The sequence below is a fragment of the Mesoplodon densirostris genome, chromosome 4 (assembly GCF_025265405.1).
Source record: "Mesoplodon densirostris isolate mMesDen1 chromosome 4, mMesDen1 primary haplotype, whole genome shotgun sequence".
Classification (NCBI taxonomy): domain Eukaryota; kingdom Metazoa; phylum Chordata; class Mammalia; order Artiodactyla; family Ziphiidae; genus Mesoplodon; species Mesoplodon densirostris.
Window position 1 is genome coordinate 5105955 of NC_082664.1, and position 20794 is coordinate 5126748.

Consider the following 20794-nt stretch of genomic DNA (forward strand, 5'->3'; position numbering starts at 1 on the left):
GTATCAGTTATTTTTGCACTCTCTCAGATACCAAGTGCCAGAAAATTTTAAAATATGGGGTACAGGGACCTCCTGCCATCACCTCCAATCAGGTCATTAGTATTTGCTCCTGAGATAGGGTAAAAAAAAAAATCCAGGTAAGCAGCATGCAAAAATAGCCAAATTAGTTCAGTACAACATGAACTGCATACTACATGCTATTAAAACAAATATTTTTAAAAGTGTTTTACTTTTATAAATGTCAGTGGTGCAGAACTATAATAATCATAACCCTTGTTTCAAAACACATTTCCATCACTGGCCCTCTTCTAATTTACTTTTTCATAGATTGATTTACTAAACAATAATAATGATGATCATAGTAACACCCAAGAACCCACTAAAATACAACAACAAAAACAACAAATATTTTAATATCTATGTCCCCCTTATAAACAGAGGTAACAGATTAAATCTTTTTGGTTAAATGGATCTCAGAGAAGCAAAACTGGGCCACTCATAATTCTTGTTTCATAAAATGTTATCACTGAAATACTCTTGGTCATTTTAATTTTCTTTATATATGGATTTTCTCTTATTTATTAATTTAGTCAGGTACTCATTTTCAAAAGTAAAGTCAACAGTAAAGAATCCACTTCCAAACAAGAGGGTAAACTTTGACTATTACATCTCCCTATATACTCTTTAAACAGAGTGGTAAAATAGCTGACTTGAGTTAAACAAATCCTTGTTTCATGAATAATCACATCCTTGGTCATGAGTGGTCATTGTGATTTTACTAGCATATTTATCTTTAATTTGTTTAATTGTTTATTACCCAAGGAAAACACAACCAACCCAAGAACAAGATCTTTGACTAAGCCTAGAATTCATCTATGCTCTTCTTACTCTAAGAGGTAGCAGTCTGAATCTATTTTTTAACAAAAATCTTTTTTTTTTTTTGGTTTTGCAAAATGAATTAACCACGAACCTTGTCAGACAAAGTCTTATCATTGGTCCCTGCATAATCTTCTTTGATTTGTTCTATAATTACATGAAGCCATCTATTCTTTTTAAAGAATATAGTCATCATCCATAAACAAAATGACCAAACCAAGAATAAAAACTTAATCTCTTACTTACCCTGAGCTATACTCTCCTTGGCCACATAGGTAACAGTCAAGATCTTCATCATTAAATAATGACTAAAACAACCAAGGCGTGGCCATTCTGGGGCACAAAGCAGATGGAAAAAAGAATAACATACACTGATCATTGGTTCATATTTTGCACTCTTTCATTTAGTTAACCATTTGTTTAATCCTAATTTTGTTTCCTTCACGAATCAAACATCTAGTAACCCACTTCAGACTAAAAGCAGAACATTGATTATTAAATACCTCTTTCTAGCTGCTTCCTACACAAAGTGGTAACAACTTTATGTATATGCTTTCTTATTGGGCCAACATATTTCAGAACTGAAGTAATTATATTCCTTATTTTATAACACATCCTAAAAATTGGTCCGTGTTTTGACCTCTCTTTCTTTTCTTTTGAATGTATTTGCTTATTGATCCATTCATTTATTCACTAATAGTATAAAACCAATATTTATGAACTAGATTCTCAAACTTTCCTGAGATCATTCCCCAAAAAGTCATACACTAGTTCTCTTTTTGCCATGGACCTCAGTGGTTCAAAAAATGATTGATCATAATTTTTATTCAGATGCATTCCATTCACATCATTGGTCCAGGTGTGGCCCTTCTGCATTTAATTTGAACAATTTTTAGATGATACAATGAACAACCATGAAACTGTTGTCCTACTGAACAACTAGAGTACTGACTTCCTAAATGAGTAACAGCCTAGATCTTTATCAAGAGGGAGATGTTTAAATAATCAACAGGACAAACATAAAATGGGACATTTCAGTTTTGAAATGAATGGGAAAAGTTAAGTTTTTTTCTTGTACTTCATTTGTGCTAAATTGCATTAATCATAAACTTTGGCTCATAACACATTCTCATCGTAGGTCTATGCATGGCATTTAATGTTAATTACATTTATTCTTTGTTAATGATACAACAGAAACCCATGAGCTAACCACCCAAACCAAGAACTTTATTACTTACATGGCATGATATGCTCCTCCCCCGGAGGGATTAGGTAAAGATCTTCATGATTGGAGAATAATTTAATTAGTTATAGTCCATCCATCCTGTGGAATGTAAGATGCTGACGGATGAAAAGGCCTGGATTTGGGTTTTAATTTAGTGAACGTGAGGTAACCATGACAACAATTAATTGCACACATGACTTATGCCACATTCTTATCTCTGGTTCATGTTATTAATTACTGTATTCAGTTATTCATTTTAATAACACAATAAGCACCTGTAAATGAACCACCCAATATAAGAAGAACTATGAGTGTTGCAGACAAGAGACTCTAGATCCCTTACCCACAGAGCTAAGAAGTCAGAACTTCATTTTTTTTTTAATTGGGGTATCGTTCTTATACAACGTTGTGTTAGTTTCTACCATACAGCGAAGTGAGGTAGAATTCCTGTGCTATACAGCAGGTTCTCATGAGTTATCTATTTTATACATATTAGTGTATATAGGTCAATCCCAATCTCCCAATTCATCCCACACCGCCCCCCTTACCCCCCTTGGTGTTCATACATTTGTAGAACTTCATTTTTTAAAAGGTGTCTGTTGTGCTGAATCAGATTATTCACGAACCTTGGTTTACGACACAATCTTATCATTGGTCCTTATGTGGCCTTCTTTGATTAGATTCCATACTTTCTTTTTCTCAATTGTTCGATCTGCAAAAATCAGGAGTCACTATCGGACAGACAATCCATCCGCATGGTGCTCTGAGTGAAAACAGATCAGCTTGCTATATGATGGACTAAAATCCCACTACCCAAGATGTAAAGTAGTGAGAGGAACAGCCATCAAATGTATTCCATACTTTTAAATCCTACATGGAATATCCTAAATAAGTTACCCCAACAAAGACAAGAACTTGACCATTACTCACATGAACCATGAAGGTCTTGATCATTACAAAACGATTATCAGCTCATGTCCATTCTGTGAAGCACAAAGCAAATAGCACAAAAAAGTGGGGGAGGAGGAAATGAATATGGATTCTTTTATAACTTTTAAAATGTTAAATAAAATATGACAGAATATCTTTTGCCCCAAAAAGGCAAATATGCAAAATTCTCTCCACTGATTCATGTTTTCCGCTTGATTGACTTGCTATTTAGGTATTAATTCATTTCATTATTTATTTCTATTTCTCTTAATTAAATAAACTAGAACTCACCACTGATCTAGACCAAGAACATTGACTATGACTATTCTCTGTCTAAATGACCTTCATCCCAAACAGGTAACACCTCTGATTTGTTTGTTTATTAATGAACCTCAGTGTTCTAGGATGATATTTAAAAATATATAGCTCAACAGTTGTACTGACTGGTTACATACTAATCCTTGATGTGTAATTCATTCTCATCTCTGGTCTTTTAAATTTTTGTGTACATATGTAGACATTTATCCATTTTTTTGTAATACAGTGAACACCCATGAGCAAACTACCCACCCAAGGATGAGAACTTTGTGTACCACGTATACAGGCCTATAGGCTTCTTACCCAGAGACTCCCCAGCCATGACGTTTAACCATGAGAAGCCATTCTGGGGAGTAGAAAGCAAATGTTAAAAAGAATGAAACAGACTAGATTTTGACTTTGCTCTAATACGCTAATGGATGCAGGGTGAGCAGGTTGAGATTAACCTTAAAACTTTGGGCCATGTTACTTGCTACAATTGGCAAAAAAGTAACCCCTCTTTTAATTTAATTAATTCAATGATAAAGTTTACATAAAAGAGGGATACCTTTGAATCCAGTACCTGAATCAAGGACAAGAGCATCTGTGAGGCATCCGTCTCTATGCTCCACACATACATACAACCACCTGAATCTCTGAGCCTTACTTGTGCAGAATTAGATTCATCTCAGCCCTTGTTCCAAGGCAGTTTCACACCAATGAACAATACTCAATCCTACTTTATTTATTTATTTATTCATAAATTAATTCGGAAACTATTCATTCTTTTTAAAGAAATGGAACAACGTTTAAAACCTCCAAAACCCTGAACAGAAATGCTACTGTATATATCAATATTCTTCTCACCCAAACTAGCAAGAGCCAGAATTTCTGTCCTAAGAAGGACATCAACTGAATGGAACTGGTTAAATCATAATTATTTCAAGACACGCTCATTACTGGCCCACACTTTGTCCCTTTGAGCTAGTGACTGTTATTAACTTATTCATTTATTCACTGTAATGATAAAATTGCACACGCTCAATGCAATAGCATGAATAATAGTAATACATGCGCAGTTTGCTTCTCATCACCAAGCTGATAACAGACTGTGTAACTCTGCAGTGGAATTCAGTGAGCACAATAGCTCATGCTGCCTGACAAACTTTTATCACTGGCCTTCTTTAATTTAAACAGCACTTAATCTTTTATTTAATTTTATAAACATGTTTCCGAATTAGTAATAAAACAAACAACCAGTAGACCAAAGACATCCCAGAATGAGAACATTGACAATTCATGCATCTGTCTGTATGTGCTGCATTCTGAGAGATAAGGAACATGAATCCCAGCTCCTCAAAAATAGACTAGTCCTGATACTTGTTTCATCACGTCTGCGATAGTTGGTCCAGGACTGGCCATGTTTTTATTCACTTATTCCTATTTTTTAAACCTCCATGCATTAATTCACTTATACTAATATAATCATTATCCTTGACCCACAAAAGCACAAAAACAAGATAACTGAATATTCGAAACAACTGTCTATAAGATCATTTCCAATACAGACATAGACTAGATTCTTCTTGTGGGACCTCAGATGTCCCGACGCATATTATTCAACATCCTTGACTCAGACACCACCAGTTGTTAGCAAAGGTCCAAGCATGGAATTTTTTTCTTCATTTATACTTTGCCTATTGATTTTATTTATTAAGTTACGACTTACAAATAAAGAAATATACATGAATCAGAAAAAAACCAAAATAAGAACCTTGATATCCCTAATGTAGATCTATAAAGTCATTTCCTAGACACTAGATCTGTTTCTTGAATTGACCTCAGTGTTTCATACATGGATGCCTCAACATGTTTCCATGTCCATTATTGGACTATGGTTGCCCTTCTTTGATTATATTTCCTATTTCTTTTTTTTTTTTTTTTTTTTTTTTTTTGCGGTATGCGGGCCTCTCACTGTTGTGGCCTCTCCCGTTGCGGAGCACAGGCTCCGGATGCGCAGGCCCAGCGGCCATGGCTCACGGGCCCAGCCGCTCCGCGGCATATGGGATCCTCCCAGACCGGGGCACGAACCCGTATCCCCTGCATCGGCAGGCGGACTCTCAACCACTGCGCCACCAGGGAGGCCCTATATTTCCTATTTCTTAATAATGCATTGACCACCATAAACCACCCAAACCAAGACAAGAACTTTGACTATTACTCACACTGGTCTCCATGTTCCTAAGACAACTGAGTTTGAGGCCACAGTAGAATGCTAAAATCAGTGCAGGAGTGACCATTCTGAGGAGTACAAAAAAGAATAAAAAGTAAAGTTTGAGACCTTCTATGCACTGACTGTTTGCATTCCACCTTTCATGGACTCAGTCATTTAATATTTATTAGTTTATGGTAATTCTTTCCGGTTGGACCTCAGAGTTACAGACAAGTATTCATCATGCACGACTCATACGCCACCAGTAGTCATCATCGATCCAGTATTGCCCCTCTTTTTCTTCGTTCATTTCTATGTGTTTATTGATCAAATCACTAATTCACTAATAATAATTTTAAATCACTATGATTCACAAAAACCCAAGAAGAGTTGTTACATACATAATCTGTACACAGAATAATTCTCACATCAATATATATCTTTCACTATATCCTCAGTTTTACAAACATTCAATAAATAATACAATGCATCATATTAATCTCATATTTATTGCTAGTCTAGAGTTGACCATCTTTGATTATTTTTCACACTTTTTAATAATATTTTGAATACTCTTAAACAAACCAACCAAACCAAGACAAGAACTTTGACTATTACTCACATGGTCTTCATGCTCTTAACACAGATGTAACCAGAAAGCTCCTGACAATGGAAGATGCTTAAATCAGCTCAAGTGCATTCATTCTGAAGAGTACAAAGCAGGACAAAGAAATAAAAAAAACTCAGACCTTATCTCCATTGAGCCTTGATTTCTGCATTTCAGTTACTCATTGAGGTATTTATTAATTTTGCATAAATATACATTTTTCCTTAACAAAAAAGGACTAACCTTAAACTTGGAACTGATCCAGATCAAAAAATTGACTCTTACAAAACAGTGTCCAGATGATCCTAAACCAAAGAGGTAACATTCTTGAATCATTTATTTCTTAAGGAACAACTTTTTAATATTAACATGAAAACTTTTATGAGCAATATTTTTTGTCTCACCACATATGTTCATGTTGAAAAATGCTTCACCCTCCTCTTCTTTATCTATTTATTTATATTTGTTTAATGGTTCTATCATTGATTCATTAGTAACAGCAAATCTAAATCTATGAATCTAAATAAGAACACGATATTTGTATATTGCTGACATCTGTCTATAGGATCATCTCAAACAGAGGGAATAGACTAGATCTCAGGTTGACCCCAAGTTCCACACACATACTACTCATCATCTGTGACTCACATGCCCCAGACATCATTAATGGTCCACATTAGACCCTCATTTTCTTCATTTGTTTTACATTGGTATCAATTAAATAATTCATTCATGGATTTTAACAAAAATCAAATTATTTAAGAAAACACACGAACAAGATCCTTAAATATTCCTGAAGTCTGTCTACAGAATCTTTTCCCATATACACTATATTTTTTCATTAAGTGACTTCAACATTGATTAGTCAACACGATGGTTCCTATGACATCTCTTATTGTCTATTATGGATAATTTTTCATTATATTTAGTACTTTTTAATAATGCCAGGAATACTCAAACAAATGACTGAAACCAAAATAAGATCTCTGACTACTACTACTCATCTGTTCTCTTTCCTGACACAGAGGCAACATAACCTTGATCACGACAGAACCTAAGTTCAGCTCAGTGCATCCATTCTGAAAAGTACCAACCAGACATAATGATAAAAAAAAGTTGAGACATTCTCTTCTCTCCATTTATCCACAATTTCCATCCTCCATGTACATAGTCATTTAACTGTTTATTAATTCATGGTAATTTTTATTTTTCTTTCAATACAATAAATATCAAACATGCAACTGACTCAGGGCAATAACTGGCTACTACTTATCACTGTCAATATCAAGCTTATTTAGTTCAAGACATAATATATTTGGTCCATTTTATTATCTATTCCAGTATATATTAATATTCATTTTGCTGATTAAATATTTTATTAATTAACAATGCTTCACCCCTCTTCATCTTTATTCATTTACACATTTGTTAATTTATTCTGCCATTGATTCTTTTATAATTATAGTTTTAAAATTCATGAGCACAAAGACCAAGAAAAAGATCACTGTATAATCCTGAAATCTATCTATAGTCACTTAAAATATGATGAATAGATAGAGTCCCTTTGTGCTGATCCTCAGACTTCTGGACACGTAGAATTCATCGTATATGACTCATACACTAGTCATCATCATTAGACCACGATTGGCCAACTTTCTCTTTATGTCACCAATATTTGTTTACTAATTCACTAATAAGGAAATACATGTAGATCACCAAAAAAAGACAAGAATAAGATTCTTGAATATCTCATAACATCCACCTATAGACTCATTCATTTCAATCATCTCTTTCAATTAACTGAACTCAATGTTCCATTTATGGATTAATCAATGTAATGCTTCATATTAATCTGATATTAAGCATCAGTATGCTTGGCTTTCTTTGATTATATTCAATACTTTTTAATAATACAGTGAATAGTTGTTTTAAAAAAACCACTCAAACCAAGTCAAGAACTTTGACTATTATGCTGTTCTCCACACTCCTAATAAAAAGATGCAACCATACAGCTTGTGACTTTGGAAGAATCTTTAAACAAGCTCGAGTGGGTCCATTCTGAGGAGCAAAAAGAGGAGCAGAGGATAAAAAAAAAGACATTCTACCCATTGATCTATAGATGACACCATTCATTTACATATTTGTTGAGGTATTTATTAAAATAGGTTAATATATGTCTTCTTAATAAATCAAACTGGAAACTGACTCAACAATAACTGACTCTTACTTACAAGGTTCTGTTATCATCCTTTTGTCAAAGACAAAACACACTTGGCAAAATACACATGGTACATTTATTGTCCGTTCCAAATTATAATATTATTTTTCCTCATACATTCCTGCCATTAGTTTAAAGGGTCAATTCAAACAGAGATAATGAACTAGATTTTTTTCAGGTTGGACCACGTTCCAGACACACATGCATCATATAAGACTCATACGCCATCAGTGGTCATCACTGATCCAATATTGACCCTCCTTTGTTTCATTAATTTCTATAGGTTTGTTGATTAAATCATTACCTCATTAATAATCATTTTTAAATGTTATGATTCACAAAAACTCAAGAATACTTTTTGTGTCCCTAATCTATATGTGGAATTATTCTCACAACAGTATATCTCTCACTAATTATCCTCAGTTTTTCATATATACATTGATATGACAACTTTATCCCATATTTGTCACTGAGATAGAGTTGCATTCTCTAAATCTATTTTGCACTTTTTAAAAAATTTATTTATTTATTTATTTATTTTTGGCTGTGTTGGGTCTTCGTTTCTGTGCGAGGGCTTTCTCTAGCTGTGGCAAGTGGGGGCCACTCTTCATTGCGGTGCACGGGCCTCTCACTATCGCAGCCTCTCTTGTTCCAGAGCACAGGCTCCAGACACGCAGGCTCAGTAGTTGTGGCTCACGGGCCTAGTTGCTCCGTGGCATATGGGATCTTCCCAGACCAGGGCTCGAACCCGTGTCCCCTGCATTAGCAGACAGATTCTCAACCACTGAGCCACCAGGGAAGCCCCCTATTTTGCACTTTTAAATGAATAACTTTAAAAAAAAAAAAACTGAAACCAAGAGAGTAACCTCACTGTTACTCACATTAATCTCCGTCTTCCTAGTATATACAGGCAGCCGTAGAGCTCATGAGGGTGGAAGATGCTGAAAGCAGCTCGAGGGCATCTGTACTGAGAAGTACAACATGGAGCAGACAATTAAAAAAATGAGACTTAATCACCATTTCTGAATAGGTATCAATGTTTTCAATTTTATTAATAATATCTTTTGCCACACAACATACATTCATAATTGGACAATGCTTCACCCTATTGTTTTTTAATGTATGTATTTATATTTGTCTAATGATTCTACAGTAATTCCATAATAGTAACAAATCTAAGTTATGAAATGAATACAAGAACATGATCTTTGTATATGTCTCACATCTCTTTATAGAAACAATTCCAACAGAGGAACAGGTTAATTTTGTTCTGTGTTGGACCTGAGAGTTTCAGACACAAATGTTTTCATTGTCCATGACTCCTATGCCATCAGACATCATCACTGGTCCATGATTTGGTCTGTTCCTCTTCATTTGTATGTTTGTACGGATTAAATTATGAATTCATTGCTAAGAATCAAAATAATACATGGTTCATAAAAACTCTAGGACAAGATTCCTAACACTGGTTTACAGAATCATTTTCCACACAGACTATACCTTTTTCATTAATAGACCTCAATCCTGCACATTATTGATTAATCAACATAATGTTTCATATCCTATTTATCATTAGGAATTTTTAAATGAATTTAATACTTTTTAATAATATTGTAAATACCCTTAAACAGATGACCCAATCCAAGACAACAGTGTGGACCATTATTCACCTTGGTCTCTTTCCACACAAGAAAGCAGCAGACAATCTTGATGACAACAGGAGCTGAAGTCATCTCCAGCATCTGTTCTGAAGAGGACTAAGTAGACAAGATGATAAAAATGTTGAGACCTTCTCTCCACTGATTTAAAGTTTCCACAACTCATCTGCATAGTCATTTAGGCATTTATTAATTCATGGTAAGATTTATTTATTTTGCTCTTAAGAAATCAAATGTCAAAGTTGTAACTAAATCAGTAAATGACAATTATCACTATTATTCTCACTCAAAGACATATGCACTTGATCATTTTATTTTCCATCCCAATTTACATCATCAGATTTCTTCATAATACTTTTTAACACAATGAACAGTGTTTCCGCTCTTCATATTTATTTACTTACCTATTTATTTACTTATCCTGCCATTGATTTCTTAATAAAAACAATTTTAGGTATTTCTGTACATTAAGACTAAGAACATGAGCCTCATATATGCCTGGCATCTCCCTACAGGATCACTTCAAAAGAGGGGAGAATATTAGATTTCTTTTGTGTTGGGCCTCAGAACTCCAGACCCGTAGTGTTGCTCATCAAAGACTCGTACCACAAGTCATCATTGTTTATCCAGATCTGGTCCTCATTACCTTCATTCACGTCAACACTTTTTATCGATTAATTCATCAATTCGCTAATAATAATAAAATAAAGGCTTCACGGTCACAAAAAGTTAAAACAAACAAGGTCCTTGGCTCTTTCATTTGTCTATAGAATTACTTCCCACAGAAACTGTCATTAATTGACCTCAAAGTTTCCTATATAGATTCATTAATATGAATCCTATATAGATTCATTAATGCTTCATATGAACCCTACTTTTACTGTTTAGCCATGGTCGACAATCATCAATTATATTTCACATTTTTTAAAAAGATTTTTTGATGTTGACCATTTTAAAAGTCCTTATTGAATTTGTTACAATATTGTTTCTGTTTTATGTTTTGGGTTTTTGGCCCCACGGCATGTGGGATCTCAGCTCCCGGACCAGGGATCGAACCCACACCCCCTGCAACAGAAGGCAAAATCTTAACCACTGGACCACCAGGGAAGTCCCTCACAGGTTTTAAGAGTGCAGTGAAAATCTTATAAAAACAAAACCACAAAACCAAGAAAATAATTTTGACTATTACTCACTTTGCTCTCCAAGCTCTTAACACATAGATGCAACCACAGGATTCGTGACATCGGTGGAACATTTAAGTCAGCCCATTGCAACGATTCTAAGGAGTACAAGACAAAGTAGAAGATAAAAAAAGAGGTTAATATATTATTTTCATTAGTCCTTGAATTCCACCTTTCATTTAGTCAGTCATTTAGGTAGGTAGTGAATTGGGATAATTTGTATTTTATTTTCTCCTAAGTAAATGAACAAAATTGATCTTGACAATGACAGAGAAAAAGAAAATTTGACTTATCAATAACTATATCATACGTAGTCAAAGAATAACCCCCTTGTACCATATGTTTCCTAACATACATTTGTTTTTAATATATGTTGATAGTATTTCTTGTCTAACCACATATTTCTATAATTGGAGAAAGTTCCACCAGCTTCATCTTTATTTATCTATTTATTATTTGATTGATCCAATTATAAAAATAAAAAGAAAATGAATGAACATAAAACAAGATCCTTGTATACTCCTGACATGTGTCTATAGGATCACCTGAAATAGGGGCAATGGGCCAGAATCCATTTGCATTGGACCTCAGAGTTCCAGACACATATTCATCATACACGACTCATAACGCACCGAACAGTCATCATGGATCCAATGTTGTACCTATTTTCTTCATTCATTTCTACAGTGTTTATTGACTAATTCATTAATTCACTAATAATAATTTTAAAACCCAATTACTCACAAAAACCCAGAAAAGCCCTGAAATCCCTATTCTGTATATATAATAGAATTATTTTCACATCAGTATATCTCTTTGTTTATATCCTTTGTTTTTATGTTACATATTAATTCAGTATTTATCACTGGGCTACAGTTGGCCATTCTTATTATATATGGTACTATTCAATAACACACTAAATACCCTGAAAGGAATCACTGAAATCCATACAAGACTTTGACTATTACTCATATTGGTGTCTCTTCTCCTAACACAGAGATGCAATCACAGAGGTCACCATCACCGTACACTGCTTAAATCAGCTCAAGTGTTTCCATTCTGCAAAGTACAAAGCAGTCGATGATAAAAATCATTCAAATATAATCCCCATTGATTCTTGATATCCGCATTTCATTTACTCATGCACTTAGGTATTTATAAATTATTCACAGTGGAGATATTTTTTTGTTTGTTTGTTTTTTAAATTTACGGCTTTATTGAGCTAAGATGGACAAATAAAAATTGTTCATGTCTAAGTTAAACAAAATGATTTTTAAAGCTATTCAACATTATTTAACACACATACACATTGTGAAATGATCACTACAGTCAAGTTAATGAACACATCCATCACCTCACGTAGTTGACTTTGTGTGTGATGAGAACACTTAAGACTTACTCTCTTTGCAAATTCCAAGAATACAATAGAGTATTATTAACCATAGCCACGAAGGTGTGTGTTACATCCCTAGATATTATTCACTGTGTAATGGAAATGTGTACCCTTTGACTAACATCTCCCATTTCTCGCCTGGCTACTCAGCATTTTTTTTTTTTTACATCTTTATTGGAGTATAATTGCTTTACAGTCGTGTGTTAGTTTCTGCTTTATAACAAAGTGAATCAGTTATACATATACATATGTTCCCATATCTCTTCCCTCTTGCGTCTCCCTCCCTCCCACCCTCCCTATCCCACCCCTCTAGGTGGTCACAAAGCACCGAGCTGATCTCCCTGTGCTATGCCGCTGCTTCCCACTAGCTATCTATTTTACGTTTGGTAGTGTGTATATGTCCATGCCACTCTCTCACTTTGTCACAGCTTACCCTTTCCCCTCCCAGTGTCCCCAAGTCCATTCTCTAGTAGGTCTGTGTCTTTATTCCTGTCTTACCCCTAGGTTCTTCATGACACTTTTTTTTTCTTATATTCCATATATATGTGTTAGCATACGGTATTTGTCTTTCTCTTTCTGACTTACTTCACTCTGTATGACAGACTCTAGGTCCATCGACCTCACTACAAATAACTCAATTTCGTTTCTTTTTATGGCTGAGTAATATTCCATTGTATATATGTGCCACATCCTCTTTATCCATTCATTCAATGAGGGACACTTAGGTTGCTTCCATCTCCTGGCTATTGTAAATAGAGCTGCCATGAACATTTTGGTACATGACTCTTTTTGAATTATGGTTTTCTCAGGATATATGCCCAGTAGTGGGATTGCTGGGTCATATGGTAGTTCTATTTGTAGTTTTTTAAGGAACCTCCATACTGTTCTCCATAGTGGCTGTATCAATTCACATTCCCACCAGCAGTGCAAGAGTGTTCCCTTTTCTCCACACCCTCTCCAGCTTTTATTATTTCTAGATTTTTTAATGATGGCCATTCTAACTGGTGTGAGATGATATATCATTGTAGTTTTGATTTGCATTTCTCTAATGATTAATGATGTTGAGCATTCTCTCATGTGTTTGTTGGCAGTCTGTATATCTTCTTTGGAGAAATGTCTATTTAGGTTTTCTGCCTATTTTTGGATTGGGTTGTTTGTTTTTTTATTATTGAGCTGCATGAGCTGCTTGTAAATTTTGGAGATTAATCCTTTGTCAGTTGCTTCATTTACAAATATTTTCTCCCATTCTGAGGGTTGTCTTCTGGTCTTGTTTATGGTTTCCTTTGCTGTGCAAAAGCTTATAAGTTTCATTAGGTCCCATTTGCTTATTTTTGTTTTTATTTCCATTTCTCTAGGAGGTGGGTCAAAAAGGATCTTTCTGTAATTTATGTCATAGACTGTTCTGCTTATGTTTTCCTCTAAGAGTTTGATAGTTTTTGGCTTTACATTTAGGTCTTCAATCGCTTTTGAGCTTATTTTTGTGTATGGTGTTAGGGAGTGATCTAATCTCATACTTTTACATGTACCTGTCCAGTTTTCCCAGCACCACTTATTGAAGAGGCTGTCCTTTCTCCACTGTACATTCCTGCTTCCTTTATCAAAGATAAGGTGACCATATGTGCACGGGTTTATCTCTGGGTTTTCTATCCTGTTCCATTTATCTATATTTCTGTTTTTGTACCAGTACCATACTGTCTTGATTACTGTAGCTTTGTAGTAGAGTCTGAAGTCAGGAAGCCTGATTCCTCCAGCTCCATTTTTCGTTCTCAAGAGTGCTTTGGCTATTCAGGGTCTTTTGTGTTTCCATACAAATTGTGAAAATTTTTGTTCTAGTTCTGTGAAAAATGCCAGTGGTAGTTTGATAGGGATCGCATTGAATCTGTCGACTGCTTTGGATAGTAGAGTCATTTTCACAATGTTGATTCTTCCAATCCAACAACATGGTATATCTCTCCATCTATTTGTATCATCTTTAACTCCTTTCATCACTGTCTTATAATTTTCTGCATATGGGGTCTTTTGTCTCCTTAGGTTGTTTATTCCTAGGTATTTTATTCTTTTTGTTGCAATGGTAAATGGGAGTGTTTTCTTGATTTCACTTTCAGATTTTTCATCATTAGTGTATAGGAATGCCAGAGATTTCTGTGCCTTAACTTTGTGTCCTGCTACTTTACCAAATTCATTGATTAGCTCTAGTAGTTTTCTGGTAGCATCTTTAGGATTCTCTATGTATAGTATCATGTCATGTGCAAACAGTGACAGCTTTACTTCTTCTTTTCCGATTTGGATTCCTCTTATTTCCTTTTCTTCTCTGATTGCTGTGGCTAAAACTTCCAAAACTCTGTTGAATAAGAGTGGTGAGAGTGGGCAACCTTGTCTTGTTCCTGATCTTAGTGGAAATGCTTTCAGTTTTTCACCATTGAGGATGATGTTGGCTGTGGGTTTGTCATATATGGCCTTTATTATGTTGAGGAAAGTTCCCTCTATGCCTACTTTCTGCAGGGTTTTTATCATAAGTGGGTGTTGAATTTTGTCAAAAGCTTTCTCTGCATCTACTGAGATGACCATATGGTTTTTCTCCTTCAATTTGTTAATATGGTGTATCACATTGATTGATTTGCATACATTGAAAAATGCTTGCATTCCTGGAATAAACCCCACTTGATCATGGTGTATGATCCTTTTAATGTGCTGTTGGATTCTGTTTGCTAGTATTTTGTTGAGGATTTTGCATCTATGTTCATCAGTGATATTGGCCTGTAGTTTTCTTTCTTTGTGACATCTTTGTCTGGTTTTGGTATCAGGGTGATGGTGGCCTCGTAGAATGAGTTTGGGAGTGTTCCTCCCTCTGTTATATTTTGGAAGAGTTTGAGAAGGATAGGTGTTAGCTGTTCTCTAAATGTTTGAAAGAATTCGCCTGTGAAGCCATCTGGTCCTGGGCTTTTGTTTGTTGGAAGATTTTTAAACACAGTTTCAATTTCAGTGCTTGTGATTGGTCTGTTCATATTTTCTATTTCTTCCTGATTCAGTCTTGGCAGGTTGTGCATTTCTAAGAATTTGTCCATTTCTTCCAGATTGTCCATTTTATTGGCATACAATTCCTTGTAGTAATCTCTCATGATCTTTTGTATTTTTGTAGTGTCAGTTGTTACTTCTCTTTTTTCATTTCTAATTCTATTGATTTGAGTCTTCTCCCTTTTTTTCTTGATGAGCCTGCCTAATGGTTTATCAATTTTGTTTATCTTCTCAAAGAACCAGCTTTTAGTTTTACTGATCTTTGCTATCGTTTCCTTCATTTCCTTTTCATTTATTTCTGATCTGATCTTTATGATTTCTTTCCATCTGCTAACTTTGGGTTTTTTTTGTTCTTCTTTCTCTAATTGCTTTAGGTGCAAGGTTAGGTTGTTTATTTGATATGTTTCCTGTTTCTTAAGGTAGGATTGTATTGCTATAAACATCCCTCTTAGAACTGTTTTTGCTGCATCCCATAGGTTTTGGGTTGTTGTGTCTCCATTGTCATTTGTTTCTAGGTATTTTTTGATTCCTCTTTGATTTCTTCAGTGATCACTTCGTTATTAAGTAGTGTATTGTTTAGCCTCCAAGTGTTTGTATTTTTTACAGATCTTTTCCTATAATTGATATCTAGTCCCATAGCATTGTGGTTGGAAAAGTTACTTGATACAATTTCAATTTTCTTAAATTTACCAAGGCTTGATTTGTGACCCAAGATATGATCTATCCTGGAGAATGTTCCATGAGCACTTGAGAAAAATGTGTATTCTGTTGTTTTTGGATGGAATGTCCTATAAATATCAGTTAAGTCCATCTTGTTTAATGTATCGTTTAAAGCTTGTGTTTCTTTATTTATTTTCATTTTGGATGATCTGTCCATTGGTGAAAGTGGGGTGTTAAAGTCCCCTACTATGGATGTGTTACTATCGATTTCCCCTTTTGTGGCTGTTAGTATTTGCCTTATGTATTGAGGTGCTCCTATGTTGGGTGCATAAATATTTACAATTGTTATATCTTCTTGGATCGATTCCTTGATCATTATGTAGTGTCCTTCTTTGTCTCTTCTAATAGTCTTTATTTTAAAGTCTATTTTGTCTGATATGAGAATTGCTACTGCAGTTTCTTTTGGTTTCCATTTGCATGGAATACACAGTGGAGATATTTTTATCTTAACAAAATGAACAACAGCAAACTTGAGACAAACCCACAACGAAATAATTGACTCCTAATTATCTGCATTGATATGACCCTTAGTCAAAGCGATGCTCTTGATCCACTTATTCCTGACTGAGTTTCAATGTTTTCAATTTTATTAATAGTATTTCTTGTCTCGCCACATGCTTATAGTTAGACAAAGTTCACCCTTTTTTCTTTACCTATTATTTATATTTATTTAATGGTTCTATAATTAATCCATTAATAATAATAACTCTATTTCTATGAACCAAATACGTTTACTGGGTATATCTTAACATGAAATACAAGAAATACACTAGGTATTTTGTTGGACCTCAGTATCTAGACATATATTACCCATTACCCAGACTCATCTGCTACCATTCATCATCACTGCCCCATGAAAGCCCTCTTTCTTTTCATTCTCATAAACATCTGTTTATTGATAAATTCATTGCTAAATACACATAAATAAAAAATAAACTAAAATATTGTCAATATCTATCTCTAAAATCTTTTCCAGAGACTAACTCTGTTTCAAAAACTGACCTCAAGGATACATTTATAGATTAATCAATATAACATTTCATGTCACTCTGATACTAACATGGCATTTTTCCTTCTTTGATTGCATTTCATATTTTGAATAATACATGAATAACCTTAAACAAACCACTCAAACTAAAACATTGACTATTACTCACATGGTCTTCATACTCCTACAGCACAGATGAAACCAGTGAGCTTGTGACCACACAAGATGCTTCAATCAGCTCCAGTGCGTCCATTCTGAGGAATATAAAGCAGAGGAGATGATAATAAACTGAGATGTTCTTCCTGACATCTGTCTATAGGATGCCTTCTCAAGTTGAGAATGGACTAGCTTAATTCAATATTGGACCTCAGAGTTCCAGACATGTATTCATCATATATGACTCATATTGATGATGACCAGAAATCATCATCGATCCAATATTGGTCTTATTTTTCTACATACATTTCTATATCTTTATTGCTTAAATCAAAAATTCACTAATAATTGCAGCAGTACAATTCAAAAAATAAAACAAGAAGAGCCTTGGTGTACACAGAAGTATTGTTACTGTAACATATCTTCCTCGATAATACATTGTTTTCTATATATACATTAATCAATATAATGGTTCATATATCCATACTCAGCACTGAGATGTGGCTGCCTTCTTCACTTATATTCCACATTTCTTAATAATACAGTAAATTACTTTAATAAAAAAACAGAGAACGTCAACTGTTACTCACATTAATCTCCATCCTCCTATTATACAGAGGCAACCAGAGCTCCTGTCCATGGAAGATGCTAAATCATCTCTACTGCCTTCATTCTGCAGAGTACACAACACAGAAGGTGATAAAAATATTGAGACCTAATAACCACTGATCTTTGTTTTCTGCATTTCATTTACTCAGTATTTAGGTATTTATTAATTTTTCTTTCTCTGTATACTTTTTATCTTGTTAAAAGAGAAAGCTCAATCTATAGTCTTAGGCAGAACAATTAAACTGTCTTTACTGATGCATTTCTATCTAAGCTTGGTCAAAGAGATGACCTTCAGCCATTTATTTAACGGGCATCAGTGTTTTCAGTGTTTACTAACAGTATCTTTTGCAAAACCAAATACATTCATATTTGGACAGTGCCTCACCCTATTTTTCCTTATGTTTATTTATATTTGTTTAATGGTTCTATCAGAGACCCATTAATAATAACAAATCTAAGTCTGTGAAATCCCTACAAAGATATGATCTATTTATATTCCTGTCATCTCTCTATAGAGACAATTTCACTAGAAGGAAGAGACTACTTATGGTCTGGGCTGGACCTCAGAGTTTCAGACATGTTTTCATCATTCAGGACTCTTCCCGTCACGATCATCATCATTGGTCCATCACTGAGTCTCTTTTCTTCCATCATTTCTATATTTGTATTGATTAAATCATTAATTCATTGGTAATAATAAAAATAATATATGGTTCACTAAATATTCCAAGAATAAGACTCTTCAATACCCCTCACCTCAGTTTACAGAATCATTTCCCACTAAGGGTCCATCTCTTCCAATTTTCAACCTCAATCCTATCTATTATCAATTATTCAAAAGAATATTTCTTATATTTATCATTGAACTATGAGTAAGTTTTTCATTAATGTAATACTTTTTAATAACACCATGAGTACCCTCAAACGCACCACCAGTCCAAGACAACAACCTTGCCCATTGCTCACCTTAGTTTCCTTCCTGACACAGGGGCGGTGTGACAAGTGAGCACAGCAGAAGCTGAAATAGCAGGAACATCCATCCTGAAGAATAACACGCAGACAGGGTGATAAAAATACTGAGATACGCTCTCCATTGATCCAAATATCACACTATTCATTTGCACAGTAACTGAGGCATTGACTAAATTATGGTAATATTTGTTTCTTTTTCCCTTAATAAATCAAATGTGAAAGTTGTAACTGACTCAGTCACTAACCAATACCTGTCACTTCTATATCACCCAAAGAGGTAACACCCTTATACCACATCTTTCTCAATGGTTATCAGTCTTTTCAATACTTATTAATGTATTACTATATGATAGTAACTTTTGCCTAACCACATATTTTTATAATTGAAAAAGGCTTCACTTTCATCATATTTTTATTTTACACATTTGTATATTGACTATTTCATTGATTCAATTATAAAAATAGAAAAAAATGCACGGTAATAATAACCAAAACAAAGATCTTTGTATATTCCTAACCACTGCCTATAAGGTCACTTCTATCAGGACAATGGACTAGATTCCATTTGCATCAGAGCTCCAGACACATATTCATCATACACAACCCATAGGCCACGGATAGTCATCATCAGACCAATATTGTCCATCTTTTTCTACATACATTTATATTTCTTTATTGTGTAAACCACAAATTCACTAATAATTTTAATCAGTACAATTTAAAAAAAAAACAAAGAGAGCCTTGATGTATAAAGAATTATTCTTACTTTAACACATTAATACAAGAATATGATCTATTTATATTCCTGAAACCTCTCAACAGAAAAAGTTTCATCAGAGGAAATATACTACTGATGTCTGCATTGGACCTCAGAGTTCCAGACATGTTTTCATCGTTTAGGACTCTTCCCGAAACGATCATCATCATTGGTCCATGATTGAGTCTCTTTTCTTTGTTCAATTCTGTTCATTGACTAATTCAGTAATGCACTCATAATAACTAAAAAAATCCTATTATTCACAAAACCTTAGAAGAGTCATGATATCCCTATTGTGTACATAGATCATTCTCACATCAACGTATCATTTTTTAAATTAGATGCTGTTTTTCACTGACGCAGTAATCAATTAATGTATCATAAAATTCAATAGTTATCACTGAGCTACACTTGGCCTTCTGTTATTCTATATGGAACATTCAAACAATACAATGAATACACACACAAACAAAAACAAACAAACAGAAATCAACAAAACTGTTACAAGAAATTTGACTATTACTCACATTGGTCTCTTTGCTTCTAACCCAGAGATGCAATCATAAGGTGCATCGCCACAGAATAATGCTTCATCAGCACGAATGTGTGTCCATTTTGAACAATATGAAGTACAGTCGATGAGAAAAATAAAGGAAAGAAAATTTATCATCATTGACTCTTGCATTCTACGTCTCGTTTACCCAGACCTTCAGGAATGTATAGCTTTTTCTAATGTAGACATTGTTTTCTCTTGAAAGAAAGAAAAACCTCATACTTGACACTGACTCAGAAAAACAAAATCGACTTCCCATACTTCAAGTCTATCTGAATCTTAGCCACAGAGGTAACATCTTTCATCCACTGATTTCATAATGTGCACCAGTGTTGGGAATTTCTCTTACTATTTCTTTCCTCACCATTTATGTTCACGATTAGACAATAATGTATCTGTTCTTCATCTATTATCTATATCTTTAAAG

At 34.3% G+C, this 20794-nt stretch overlaps 12 non-coding genes and 2 pseudogenes across 12 annotated transcripts; all 14 read right to left on the minus strand.

Annotated features, from left to right (window-relative positions):
- Nucleotides 1-1660: 1660 nt before the first annotated feature.
- Nucleotides 1661-1734, minus strand: LOC132489656 (small nucleolar RNA SNORD113/SNORD114 family). The gene has a single exon (XR_009532049.1). It is a non-coding gene; the product is annotated as a small nucleolar RNA SNORD113/SNORD114 family (small nucleolar RNA).
- A 1068-nt stretch (nucleotides 1735-2802) lies between these two features.
- LOC132489680 (small nucleolar RNA SNORA79) lies at nucleotides 2803-2948 on the minus strand. The gene has a single exon (XR_009532071.1). It is a non-coding gene; the product is annotated as a small nucleolar RNA SNORA79 (small nucleolar RNA).
- Nucleotides 2949-4917: 1969 nt separating this feature from the next.
- On the minus strand, nucleotides 4918-4992 carry LOC132489625 (small nucleolar RNA SNORD113/SNORD114 family). Its single transcript, XR_009532020.1, has one exon. It is a non-coding gene; the product is annotated as a small nucleolar RNA SNORD113/SNORD114 family (small nucleolar RNA).
- Nucleotides 4993-5751: 759 nt separating this feature from the next.
- LOC132489590 (small nucleolar RNA SNORD113/SNORD114 family) lies at nucleotides 5752-5823 on the minus strand. Its single transcript, XR_009531991.1, has one exon. It is a non-coding gene; the product is annotated as a small nucleolar RNA SNORD113/SNORD114 family (small nucleolar RNA).
- Nucleotides 5824-6748: 925 nt separating this feature from the next.
- Nucleotides 6749-6821, minus strand: LOC132489651 (small nucleolar RNA SNORD113/SNORD114 family). The gene has a single exon (XR_009532045.1). It is a non-coding gene; the product is annotated as a small nucleolar RNA SNORD113/SNORD114 family (small nucleolar RNA).
- An 895-nt stretch (nucleotides 6822-7716) lies between these two features.
- LOC132489638 (small nucleolar RNA SNORD113/SNORD114 family) lies at nucleotides 7717-7788 on the minus strand. The gene has a single exon (XR_009532032.1). It is a non-coding gene; the product is annotated as a small nucleolar RNA SNORD113/SNORD114 family (small nucleolar RNA).
- Nucleotides 7789-8544: 756 nt separating this feature from the next.
- On the minus strand, nucleotides 8545-8613 carry LOC132489623 (small nucleolar RNA SNORD113/SNORD114 family). Its single transcript, XR_009532018.1, has one exon. It is a non-coding gene; the product is annotated as a small nucleolar RNA SNORD113/SNORD114 family (small nucleolar RNA).
- Nucleotides 8614-9640: 1027 nt separating this feature from the next.
- On the minus strand, nucleotides 9641-9716 carry LOC132489619 (small nucleolar RNA SNORD113/SNORD114 family; annotated as a pseudogene).
- Nucleotides 9717-11784: 2068 nt separating this feature from the next.
- LOC132489614 (small nucleolar RNA SNORD113/SNORD114 family) lies at nucleotides 11785-11857 on the minus strand. Its single transcript, XR_009532012.1, has one exon. It is a non-coding gene; the product is annotated as a small nucleolar RNA SNORD113/SNORD114 family (small nucleolar RNA).
- Nucleotides 11858-17113: 5256 nt separating this feature from the next.
- On the minus strand, nucleotides 17114-17186 carry LOC132489658 (small nucleolar RNA SNORD113/SNORD114 family). The gene has a single exon (XR_009532051.1). It is a non-coding gene; the product is annotated as a small nucleolar RNA SNORD113/SNORD114 family (small nucleolar RNA).
- Nucleotides 17187-17680: 494 nt separating this feature from the next.
- On the minus strand, nucleotides 17681-17757 carry LOC132489609 (small nucleolar RNA SNORD113/SNORD114 family; annotated as a pseudogene).
- An 884-nt stretch (nucleotides 17758-18641) lies between these two features.
- Nucleotides 18642-18713, minus strand: LOC132489639 (small nucleolar RNA SNORD113/SNORD114 family). Its single transcript, XR_009532033.1, has one exon. It is a non-coding gene; the product is annotated as a small nucleolar RNA SNORD113/SNORD114 family (small nucleolar RNA).
- Nucleotides 18714-19621: 908 nt separating this feature from the next.
- On the minus strand, nucleotides 19622-19692 carry LOC132489644 (small nucleolar RNA SNORD113/SNORD114 family). The gene has a single exon (XR_009532038.1). It is a non-coding gene; the product is annotated as a small nucleolar RNA SNORD113/SNORD114 family (small nucleolar RNA).
- A 227-nt stretch (nucleotides 19693-19919) lies between these two features.
- Nucleotides 19920-19991, minus strand: LOC132489637 (small nucleolar RNA SNORD113/SNORD114 family). The gene has a single exon (XR_009532031.1). It is a non-coding gene; the product is annotated as a small nucleolar RNA SNORD113/SNORD114 family (small nucleolar RNA).
- Between the last annotated feature and the right edge of the window lie 803 nt (nucleotides 19992-20794).